The 12973-nt window shown below is 38.9% G+C and overlaps 1 non-coding gene across 1 annotated transcript; it reads right to left on the reverse strand.

The window, feature by feature from the left end:
- Nucleotides 1-348: 348 nt before the first annotated feature.
- Nucleotides 349-422, reverse strand: trnat-agu (transfer RNA threonine (anticodon AGU)). Its single transcript has one exon. It is a non-coding gene; the product is annotated as a tRNA-Thr (tRNA).
- Nucleotides 423-12973: the final 12551 nt, after the last annotated feature.

Below are 12973 nucleotides of genomic sequence, written 5' to 3' on the forward strand. Positions count from 1 at the left end.
CTTTTCTTAAAAATGGAAGTTTATCAGTTTATAAAACTTTTTGCTTTTGTGAAAACCTGTATCTGAACTGTAAATCATGCTTTTTAGTCATTTTACAGTTTAATGTTACCATAGACATTGCCCTACCCTGCTAATATGGTATTAATTTTATTTCAGCAGGTCTTAAAAAGGCCTTAAATAGTCTTAAATTTGATTGTAAAAATCCTGCAGATATCCTGTAATATCACAACCCAGTTTCATACATACAGTATTTTCACAATGTCAGTTCTTCCAAAACCATAACCACAAGCACAGTAGCCGATGAATGCCCAGTTTTATTCAGTAATCTTACCACACAGACACAAGAAAAGGCACCGCTGGGATTCGAACCCAGGATCTCCTGTTTACTAGACAGGCGCTTTAACCAACTAAGCCACGGCGCCTTCTGGTGAAATGTTGAAATTTTGATTTCAAGAATGTCGTAGTTAGCTATTAATAACTACTATACATGATTTCACTGAACTCATTTCTGTACTCAAAACATTTGGACATTGAAATCCCGTGACTTTTCCGTAATTCTGATTCACGTTGACATGTAATCCAGCTAAATACATACATACATGCACTTTTAAATGATTTATGAGCTTTAAATATATTTCGCCAATTAAGTCTGACAGTTTTGATATAGCAATACACTGTTTAGAAGTTCGATCATGGAACAGCTTCATGGAAGCCCCGTGAAAAGCAACTGCATTACTGTTTATATAACTCACGAAGCTAATGCTAATAGTGTAATACAGCGAATAATTCTCCAGCCACACGGTGGCAGCACGTCTTACATGACCAAGAGCCGGCGTAACATGACATTTTAAACAGCAACATTTTGTGAACCTGTATCACAATCTGAAATTACATGCTGGAAATTTGACATGACACTGGAAAATTTAAACTGTGAAAACTGTTGAAATCGCTATTAACCAATGTGCTGTGCGTGCATACACACACTCATTACTGAAACAATGCAGACACACCATGCAAGCAAAATTCTGAGTCACTGACTGGGGTTCTTTCCATGTAAGTAACTTTCACTGATGTCGCCATTCCAGAAATAGGGTCTGTACTAGGGAGATAAAGAAAGACCACGAATTATTCATTCAACCGCTTCACCAACAGCATCGTTCAGGAATTTCGTGCTCTCATTCTAACAGTTTTTACATTCTGCTTATTCACCGTCGCTCTGTTCTTTTTGGAAGCTTGAATCATCAAAAAAGTGACAGGATTCACCTCAAACAGATATTTAATGCCACATAGCCAAAAACTAATAGGTAAAGTGCAGGTTAAAGCACTAGGCCACTCTAAATGTGTCAGCCCCATTAGCTACATATAAACGACATATTTAATAATTGCATATGGCACATAATTAATTAATCCTATGTCTGAATTTTAGAGCTGTAACTTTAATACAACTATATTTAATTTCTCTTTTTGAAAATAATTTTAGGCTTAATCCCTAGATGTGTGTGTATACTGATTCCAGATGTTTTTACTCATCTGTACTATTCCACTGTACAGTTTTTTTTTCTTCTCTACACATTTTTCTAATTTCAGTCCAAGCCACTGGTTTTCCGAGTGATGTAATATTCTTTGTACCACAATGTTCCAGAGGTACAGTGTAGAGTCATGACTTAAAATTTCTATGCATCACTCTTGGATATGTTTTACATATAGCCTACTATTTTAGCTATAATATATTCAGATATAGACCTAGATATAATATATTTAGATTAAATTTAGAATTTTTTATGCACAATAAATCACTTGTCAGTTATCACTAAATCAATTATTTGTCATGTATGATTAAATTCATATATGTGAGATATATAGTGGAATGTGAATATGTTTATTTTATGCGTCCTTCTTTATAGAAAATTCTACACTTTATGAATGCAGTAATAATAATTTTACATTTAATGTGGATCAAGAGCGATTGTATTACCTTTATTTAGTCTCACCAAAATGTAGTGATGATTGGAAGCTGAACTGACATACCGCTGAGGCCGGATATTATTGTTGTTGTTTTTTTTCTTTCTTCTTTCTGTGAGTTAGAATGTGGATAAAGTGGAAGGTGGTGAGAGCCAAATGATCTTGGACAGATTAAGAACAATGATTCAAATACAGAAAAACACACGTGTGCGGTGGTGTTTTCAACTGACTTGGTGGAGCCTGCTGTCTAACACAATTCAGTTTCACAATCGCAAAATGGGATGGCACTCTCATCTCGAATGCATATTAATAGCAAGTAATTTCTTAAGTATATGATGCAATAAAAATGTCAATCAGAAAAACAAAATAGAAGAAAGGGGCGAATGAGTCAAATATAAACTGAAATTAGACTCAGACTATACGTCAATCTGCATATGCAAAATGTTGAAGATTTGATGGCATGGAAGTATCATGGACATTTTAAACAGCAACATTTTGTGAACCTGTATCACAATCTGAAATGACATGCTGGAAATTTGACATGACACTGGAAATTTTAAACTGTGAAAACTGTTGAAATCGCTATTAACCAATGTGCTGTGTGTGCATACACACACTCATTACTGAAACAATGCAGACACACCATCCAAGCAAAATTCTGAGTCACTGACTGGGGTTCTTTCCATGTAAGTAACTTTCACTGATGTCGCCATTCCAGAAATAGGGTCTGTACTAGGGAGATAAAGAAAGACCACGAATTATTCATTCAACCGCTTCACCAACAGCATCGTTTCGCAAAATGGGATGGCACTCTCATCTCGAATGCATATTAATAGCAAGTAATTTCTTAAGTATATGATGCAATAAAAATGTCAATCAGAAAAACAAAATAGAAGAAAGGGGCGAATGAGTCAAATATAAACTGAAATTAGACTCAGACTATACGTCAATCTGCATATGCAAAATGTTGAAGATTTGATGGCATGGAAGTATCATGTTTTGGTTCATACTTCCTGTATAGTACTATATAATATTATTATTACAAATACAGTCACAAAGGTATTTCAGTAGATAAACTGATTTTAAATGAGGAATGAACAGTGGTATTGGAGTTATTTCTTGTTCTTACTATAGAAATGAGAGAGCGAGGTGACTGTGGGGAGAGACCTTGCTCAGTGGAGGTCAGGGTTCCCAAAACAGAGTTCCTCTCAGGCTTGTTTAGATGGACTTAGTTTAGATTTGTTCCATGGATTGTTATGAGCCTTTTCTGGAATATTCTCATATGCTTCTTATTATAGCAAAGATTTGTAGTTGTTTTGTGTTCTGTGTGCTTGGTAATGACCTTATACAAGTGTTTGTTTGTTTGTGTGTGTGTGGGGGTGTTGGCAAAGCAACTCAACATTTTTGTTCTTTCAGGTTGGCTTTTGTAGAACAGCATGTCTTGTTTACGGCATCTTAAGGGTCCCTCTTTTTCCATTCTGTCTTGAACACACACACACCAAAGACCATATGAATCACTGTGGTTTCATAAAGTCATCTCCCTAAACACTGGGAAAATGTGAGCAAGCATTTCAACAGATTGAATAAGTTCTTGCACAAGGCTGCGCTCTTTTAAATGTATTTAACATGCATTTAATTACTGCCCAGCACAAAAATACAAATATGCATGTTAGGCCTACTGTACTGTACTGAATGGCACTTTACATAAAAGGACCAGTAATGCATAAATGCAAAGGTTTGTTTGTGAGTTGACAGTATCATCTGCTATGTGTTACACGTTATGTTATATTTCCATATGTTACATAATATACATATTTTACTGTACATAGCCTAAGTCCCATCAAAATTATTATTATAAATTATTACTAGGGCTGGGTAAAAAAAATAGATTTCTCGATTTTAATCGATTCATTTTTACGAAACGATATCGATTCTTAAAACCAAAGAATCGATTAGTCTAGCATTTTGTCTGTTAATGAACAGAACGTTGTAGCCTCCAAATCCAATAAATTGCAATAAGTTTTGTGCTTTGTTATTTTTGATTTGAAACAATTTCTCATATTTCAAATTATGTACTTTTTATTATCAATTCAATTCAATTCAAGTTTATTTGTATAGCGCTTTTCACGATACAAATCGTTGCAAAGCAACTTTACAGCAAATTAAGTTTCTACAATATATTTAGTGGTAGCTTATCAGTGGTGACTGTCAGTTAATGTACATATGGCAGAAATGTACGGAAAAATCAATTAAAGTCGAAATCAATTAAAGACGTAATCAAACAGACGATGAACACTATTAACAGCAATTATTATATGATGCAATCAAACTTATAGCAAAATTTGGTAGTTATCAAACAATAAATACCGTTTTGGCGCTGTTTAATGTGGAGTGACAGATCGCTGTAGCTCCTCAGTTCAAGAAAGCGGCAGGTGAAATGATCTCCTCCTCTTTAATACCAGTTACAGCACGAACTAATCTTGAATGAACACCTGAAGTTATGCTAAATAAATAGTACAATTTACCGAAATCCTTATCCTGTCTCATATAATCACTCAATCAGTGTTTCAGGCAAGGAAAGACGTCAATATAACAGCTTGTAAACAATATCATGTAATGTCACATTTACCTCAGAAAAAAACTATTCGGTGACCATAAACTCGTAAGGCAGCTAGAAAAAATGAAATCCAGAGAGAAGCATTTTGCTAAATATATGCACCATATAATTTTACTGTTCTTCAATTTAATTTATGTTTGAATAAATCTGTCAAGTTTTCATGACAGCCACCTTTGAAACTAATTGGAGTAGACATTTAATTATGTAAATGTAAAGTTAGTATTATAACTTTATTATTATAAAAAACGTCATTGAGTGTAATTTAAGTGTTTGTATACAAATCAGTTGATTTTAGCCTTCAATATTATAGTAATGTAGTACCAACTGACTCTCATGTATATTTTACAGCATTAGTTGAGAGATATTTTTCCTTGAGAAAATTTGCCATATTGTACCTGATATCCAAAATACCGATATTGAATCGAATCAGAACAGAATCTAATCGCAAGCTTGTGAACCAAAATCGAATCGAAATTTGTGTCAATACTCATTATTACATCCCTGTGAAGGCAAGTTTTCAATTAGTAAGTAAAGTGAATAATGTTTTGCAACAGGAAAAAGTGTCAAACTCACATTTTTATACCACACATCCCTGTACCTGCCTTCAATCTGAGCCACACTTCAAGTCAAATAAGCATGTGTACGATGGGATATTGTTGCTCCTTAATGACAATTTTTTTCTCCAGACAAATGAACACTTCCTGAACCATCCCAGACAGTGACTGTGGGGAAACGCGCTGTATCAAGGTAAGAGGAGATAAGAACAGTACAAACAGCAGCACACACACTGCATGAACATGTGATTCAGCACCTCCTGTACTGAGTGCTAAACACTGAGTCATAGATGCTCATACACATGCACTTGCACACACATGCTGCATGCTTTCTGTTTTGTTAATGCCATAGAAATCTGATGTCAGGAAATGTCTGAGACACAGTGTCTGTCTGATGTATTTTCTTTGATATCAGGGAGATGAGTTTCTGCAAGGTTTTTGTCAGGTGAAGACAAGACAAGGTTTAAGTTAGGCGTCTGATTTTGTGACCTGTGCACATTTGTGTGTGTTTAGAGCATTGTGTGCATGAGTTGAGAGGCCTGCAGCTGCCTGACTTCCCTAAACAAGGCATTAGAGTAAAATTGATATGTATATTGTAAAAATAAACAAAGAAATTAAAAATGTTATATGACCAAACAGCCAGAGACTTTAACATAATATTGCAAATTTGATTTTGATAAGTCTACAGTGTTGTAACTATTGCAATGAATTAAACACATGGCACGATTATTTTTGTGAATGTGACTTTATTTCTCACAAATGCTCATTTATTACTTATATAACTGAATAGAATTTAAATTTACTTACACTTCATAATGACTTCATAATTTTGTTTTGTTATTAAGACGTTTTGTCCCAATTCAAATATTGATTATGTAAAATTATTTTATCAGCTATGCTACCATTCAAAAGTTTGGGGTCAGTAAGATTTTTAGAAGTTTTTTTAAAGATGTCACTTATGCTCACCAAGGCTGCATTTATTTGATCAAACATACAGTAACAGAAATATTGTGAAATATTATTACAATTTAAACCCTGTAGTATTTTTTTCTATTGTAATATATTTTAAAATGTAATTTATTCATCTTGGTGACAAAGATTAATTTTCAGCAGTCATTACTTTAGTGTTCAATGTCACATGATACTTTAAAAATCAGTCTAATATACTAACTTGGAGAAACATTGTAAGAAACATTCCTTCTGTAACGTGGGGAGGCGTGACAACGCAGTAGTGGATCCAATTGCAGGCTTTATTCAAAAGAGTGGCAGAGGTAAAAGAGTAATCCACAGAACACGCAAAGGTCAGGTCAGGCAGCAAACAATCATAAAAAACCAGGTAAGCAGTCCAGGGTCAAAGAACACTAATGCAATGTAAGGCAAGAAAACAAGGAACTAGGAAACAGGGGCAGGAACAAGGAAACACAGGAACTAGGGAACGCTACAGGCTACCAATACTCAGCAGTGTGAGTGTGTGTATGTGCATCTTTTATAGTGTCACTGATAGAAACAGGTGTGAGTGTGTTAATGAGTTCCTAGGCAGGGGTTATGGGAAATGTAGTACGGGGTAGAGTGGCAAGAGTCAGCAGTGGAGTGCCTTCTGGTGGAGTCAGGGGCACTCCAGCTGGAGATCGTGACAGAGCCCGCCAGGGCAGAGCCAGTGGAGCAGAGTGCCAGGGCGGAGCCGGCAGAGCAGGAAGCCAAGGCTGAGCAGGTGGAGCGAGGTGCCAGGGCGGAGTTGGCAGAGCAGGGTGCCAAGGTGGAGCTGATGGAGTAGAGAGCTGAGGCGGATCCGGAAGCCAGGATGGATGTGGAGCAGAGGACCACCACAGCAGAGCAGACGGGACCGAAGAACCCCACGGTGGAGCAGAAGGAACGGAGGACCACTTCAGTGGAGCTGATGGTGTAGGACACAACCAAGGCGGATCAGGCAGAACTGGAACAGAGAGCACAGAGAGGTTAACAATGGCCTCTGTGGCCGTAACAGGACAGGCAGGGAGTTCACAAACGGCCTCCTTGGCCGTAACAGGACAGTCAGAGGGTTCACAGACAGCCTCTTTGGCCACAGCTGGACAGGCGAAGAGCTCAAAGACGGCCTCCTTGGCCGTGACAGGACAGGCTGAGAGTTCAGAGACAGCCTCCTTGGCCATGACAGGACAGGCTGAGAGTTCAGAAATGGCCTCCTTGGCCATCACAGGACAGATAGAGAGTTCATAAACAGTCTCCTTAGCCGTAACAGGACAGGCAGAGAGTTCAGAAACGGCTTCCTTAGCCGTAACAGGACATACAAAGAGGTCAGAAGTGGGCACCACCGCCATGAGAGGAGCTGTAACAGACACTGCCACCTCAGGAGGTTCTGCAGCAGAAGCTGCCACCTCGGGAAGGAGCTGGAACGGACACCGCCGCCTCGGGAGGTTCTGCAGCAGATGCCGCCACCTCGGGAGGAGCTGGAGCGTCTGCCGCCACCACGGGAGGATCTGCAGCAGAAGCTGCCACCTCGGGAGGAGCTGGAGCGGACGCCACCAGCACGGGAGGATCTGCAGCAGAAGCTGCCACCTCAGGAGGAGCTGGAGCAGACGCATGGTCTGGAGCGGGTTCTGGAGCAGATTCAAGGACTGGAGCGGGTTCTAGAGCAGATTCAAGGACTGGAGCGGGCTTTGGAGCGGATTCAAGGACTGGAGCGGGCTCAGGAGGAGTAACAGAGCAGTGAGTAGCCCAAACTCACAGGATGGCGACCGCCATTACAGGGAGCACTGAGCCTAGGGGAACAGTCTCTGTGACGACCAGTTCTGAGGCCCGTGGGATGCCTGCTCCTCGCACCGACATCAATGGTGGGTCCACCAGACTGGAAGCCAGCCTCAAATGCCTGGGAAATGCCTGGGTGTCTTTAAACGCGATGTTTACAATGACCGAGAACACTGGAGTGGCATCTGTGATGGCTGAAGACTGTGGCTTGACATTTATGAAGGCTGGAGGCTCTGGCATGGCGGCCATCTTGTGGACAGGCTCTGGGCTGGTGGCCATCTTGGGAAGAGACTCTGGGCGGGCAGCCATGACGGGACGAGACTCAGGAGTGGCAGATACTGCTGGCGTGTAGTGTCCCTCTTCCACAACACCCACAGTAAATGCAGAGCCACTCAATTGGAGTGCCAGATCAATATAAGAGTCCAGAGTACAGTTCAGTGCAGCGGCTCAGCTAGGCCTCCTCAGAAAAATTATTATTCTGTAACGTGGGGAGGCGTGACAACGCAGTAGTCGATCCAAGTGCAGGCTTTATTCAAAAGAGTGGCAGAGGTAAAAGAGTAATCCACAGAACAGGCAAAGGTCAGGTCAGGTCAGGCAGCAAACAATCATAAAAAACCAGGTAAGCAGTCCAGGGTCAAAGAACACTAAGGCAAGGTAAGGCAAGAAAACAATTACGAAACACGGGCAGGAACACGGAAACACAGCAACTAGGGAACGCTACAGGCTAGCAATACTCAGCAGTGTGAGTGTGTGTGTATGTGCATCTTGTATAGTGTCACTGATGGAAACAGGTGTGCGTGTGATAATGAGTTCCTAGGCAGGGGTTATGGGAAATGTAGTCCGGGGTAGAGTGGCATGAGTCAGCGGTGGAGTGCCCTCTGCTGGAGTCAGGGGCACTCCAGCTGGAGATAGTGACACCTTTATTATTAATTATTCATTCATTATTTCTTCAGAACATTTTTGTTTATTAACAATGTTAAAAATCACTGAAACCATGAAACATTTTTTCAGGATTTTTTTTTTTTTTTTTGATGAATAGAAAGTTCAAAAGAACAGCATATATTTGAAATGTAATTTTTCTTTACAATATAAAAGTGTTGTACTGTCACTTTTGGTCAATTTGATGCATCCTTGTATAAAAGTATGCATTTATTTCCAAATTTTGTAGCATTTGCAAAATATAAAGTTGGAATTGTTTGTTTTTACAAAGTCCCAGTTATCAGAAATAGTTTTAAAATTCAGAGATTTGAAGTCAAAATTCCAGAATGGAAAATTGCAAATGCAAAAGGGGTTTGTCTGTTTTACTGTTAGCAAGAACACTTAAAGGGGTCATATGATGCGATTTAAATTTTTCCTTTCTCTTTGGAGTGTTACAAGCTCTTGGTGCATAAAGAAGATCTGTAAAGTTGCAAAGACTAAAGTCTCAAATCCAAAGAGATATTCTTTATAAAAGTTCAGAGTCAGCCACACCTACCTAAAACGAGACGCTGTGTGCTTCGTTGTGAAAGTGAAACTACTTTGTTTGGTATTCCAAAAGAGGACGATATCCGCATTGTCATGCCTAGAGCTGATCCGTGCTGGTCGCTGACGGAATACATCAACTTTCACCGTGGACGAAGCGGAGTTCAGCCCGCCTCAGCTCACTCTAGCCAGGCCTCAGCGCACGCTAAGCTGGGGCTTCCTCTCATGCTAGCCCGGCCTCAGCTCACTCTAGCCCGGCCTCAGTGCACGCTAAGCCGGGGCTTCCCCTCACGCTAGGCCGCTGTGTTTTTCGTTGTGAAAGCGAAACTACTTAGTTTGGCCTTCCAAAAGAGGACGATATCCGCTTCATCATGCCTAGAGCTGATCCGTGCTGGTCGCTGAGGAAATACAACAACTTTGCGCTGTGGATCACCGGATCGGCTTTCACCGTTTTCACCGCTCCTTCGTCGGATCCGCCGGGACCGCCGTTCTCGATCCCGCCGCCTCAGCTCACGGTAAGCCGGGGCTTTCGCTCATGCTAGGCCGCTGTGTGCTTCGTTGTGAAAGCGAAACTACTTTGTTTGGCCTTCCAAAAGAGGACACAACTAGAAATCAGTGGTAAAACTACCCAAACATTGGGTTGTTATGTCTGACCCAGGAGCTGCAAAACAACCCAGACACTGGGTTGTTACATTTGACCCAGGAGCTGGGTAACACAAAAACCTCCCAAACACTGAAAAAATAACCCAAAAAAAATGACCCAAAAGGCTCAACCCAGCATTTGGGTTAAAAAAATAACCCAGGATTTTTTTAGAGTGTATTTTAGTTGGCCCGTAAAGGAAAGCCCTGATATTTAATGTTACAGTGATATCTTAAACAGATAAAAGATGTAATGAAATTGTCAAATTAAACAAATTAGACTTTATTAGTTAAAAAAAACATAAAATATAAGTCTTATTTGTGGCATTGAGTTAAAGATGCCTGCTCAACAATTCTCAACTGAAAAACATCAAGCATATCTATTTCACAGTACTCATTGTTTGGCCTTCAAAAAAATTCCAGGCTTCCCATCAGCACCACCCATCACCCCTTTAGAAAAACACACAATTTCATGGAAATGTTAAAGAGTTCATGGCATGTCCTATTGGATGGTTCAACTTTCCTGTTTACCCCCTGAAGCGCTTTGCTCACTCTTTAAGTACAAGTTATTTTGGTAGCCTTGGATATATAAATTTGTTGTGACACTTGGAGCTCAAGGGTGAGACACAGGACATGGTTTTGTCTAATTCAATGCTCTCTCCTCATTGGTCATATCCTGTGCCTTATCTATTTGGCAAGAGCTTTGTGATTCAAATGTAGTCACCATTAGTCTCCATATTAATATATAACATCAACCTTTGCGAATCCTTTGGTATAACAAATGAATCTTTAACATTTGAATAAAAAACATGACTTCAGCCTATAAGCTGGAGTTGTTTAAAGGCTATTTCATTATGTTAATGAAGAATAATGACCTAAATGTCAACTTCTAATTTAAGCTTTACATGGGCATTTAGTACTTGCTGAAAACTGAAACTGTTCTCTGAACATTTTCTTGCTGAATTAACTTTCACTTTCTTTGCAGAATATAAACTCATCATCAGTTGAGGCTGCAAATCATCACTTTCCTTGGCTGGTGATCCACACAAGTGTCAGGGGTGAGGGAATACCCCATGTCCCACTTACACAGCATTCTTTGTCACCCACTCATAATTTTCCCTGCTGTTTCCCTCAGCCTTTTCTTCTTACTCATCTCCTTATGATCAAAAAAATTCGAATCAGAAAGAATTAGACTTTTTCATGTTTAAACCCATCTGGCTACTGTTTTGAGAATATGATATTATATACACCGCTCAAAAAAATTAAGGAAACATTTAAATCACACATTGGATCTCGATGAACAAAATATTCAGGTTGAAAATCTTTACTTATATACATTGTGTAATTTGTTGAGAATAATATGATGTGACAGTGGTCAATGAAAAGCCAAAATCATCAACCCACTGAGGGCTGGATTCAAAATCACACTGAAAATCAAAGTAAAACTTTGAAATTACAAGCTGATCCAATTTAAATGAATTTCATCAGCAACTCATAAAGTAAGTCAGAAGTGGGTATGACCCCCACATGCCTGTATGGGTCTCACTACAGGATGTCAAGCTCTTCAGCAATTTTTAGTCTAGAATAGATTCCTTAAATCCACTTAAATCATTTAACTTTGAAGAGCCTTAAAGGGTTAGTTCACCCAAAAATGAAAATTCTGTCATTAATTACTCACCCTCGTGTCATTTCAAACCCGTAAGACCTTCATTCATCTTCGGAACACAAATTAAGATATTTTTGATGGAATCTGAGAGCTGTCTGACCCTGCATAAACAGCAATGCATTAAAATGTCTAATTTCTACATATAGAATTAAATGAGTTTATTTCAAAGCTATAAAATGTATTTTAGTGATATTAAAAAACAACAACAACAAAAAAACAAGCACATCCCACATCAGGTCAGTTGAATTTTGCTTTCAGGAAAAGAGAGAAAAGATTTATGGAATTTAGACATGTTCGTGATGGATTTGTCATAGTGGATGTTGAAACCAAATGCAGGAAATTTCATTACAGCTTGATTGAGAAACATGGAGACAATTTTTTTGAAAAATTCAGGAGACCACCACATAGTGAAACCCATGTTCGATTTTCACACAAACGTATATGTGCTAATGAAGGTACCCCAACAGTAACAACAACAACATAAAATGAATATAATGTTCTGTATATTAAAATAATGTATTATTCTGTGGGTGAATATTGTTTTTATGTTTAATGAACATAAACAGTTTTACTCTCAAGCTATTTTTTCTTCTCGAGTGGGAAGCTAGAGTTTTTTAATATTGCATAAAAGCATTAATCTTCCAAAATGTGGTTTTGGTATGTTCCTTTCCCAAACTTTTCTTGGTTGGTTGCCTGTGGTTACAGTGAAATTTAGATACTCTGGAAACTGGATTCTCATGCTCATTCCAGTGGGAAATGGTGTTGGCGTTACTTTTGAGTGCTGTTTATGTTAGAGGCCATTATGTTAGTGGGAATGAAGTGTAAATTCTTAAGACACCTATGTGTAAAGGTGATGATATACACGGGGCAACTTTTTGAGCAATGTTGCTGGGCAATGTTGCCATCAATGGGCAACCAGGTGAGACACAGGGCCCACAACCAATCTAAAGTATATCCAGATAGAAATTTGTTGCCCATTCTCAATGGGAAAGTGCCCAAGCAACATTGGTCAAAAAAGTTGCCCCTTGTATCATCACCGTAAGTGTGTATATATGACAGAAGTCAAGAGAGAGGAGATATTACAGTACATTTAACAATGTATTTAACTGTTTGGAACTTGCATGCAAGGCTTGAAAACAAAGACACTTAAAAACATCTGTGAACTTAATTAAAGCATAATGTTTGTATTCAGAGTATAAAAACTTTATGAACTGTGAATTTTCATTTTGCCACTTCATTGTCTGGTTCTTTAAAGCTCTTCCAGTTAGTTGCTAAGATATTGTATTTCAGTAAAACAGTTGGTTAGTACTTTAACATTCCTCACAAGAAGTA

Source organism: Sinocyclocheilus rhinocerous, unplaced genomic scaffold (genome assembly GCF_001515625.1).
Source record: "Sinocyclocheilus rhinocerous isolate Xijiao unplaced genomic scaffold, SAMN03320098_v1.1 scaffold742, whole genome shotgun sequence".
NCBI classification, from domain to species: Eukaryota; Metazoa; Chordata; class Actinopteri; order Cypriniformes; family Cyprinidae; genus Sinocyclocheilus; species Sinocyclocheilus rhinocerous.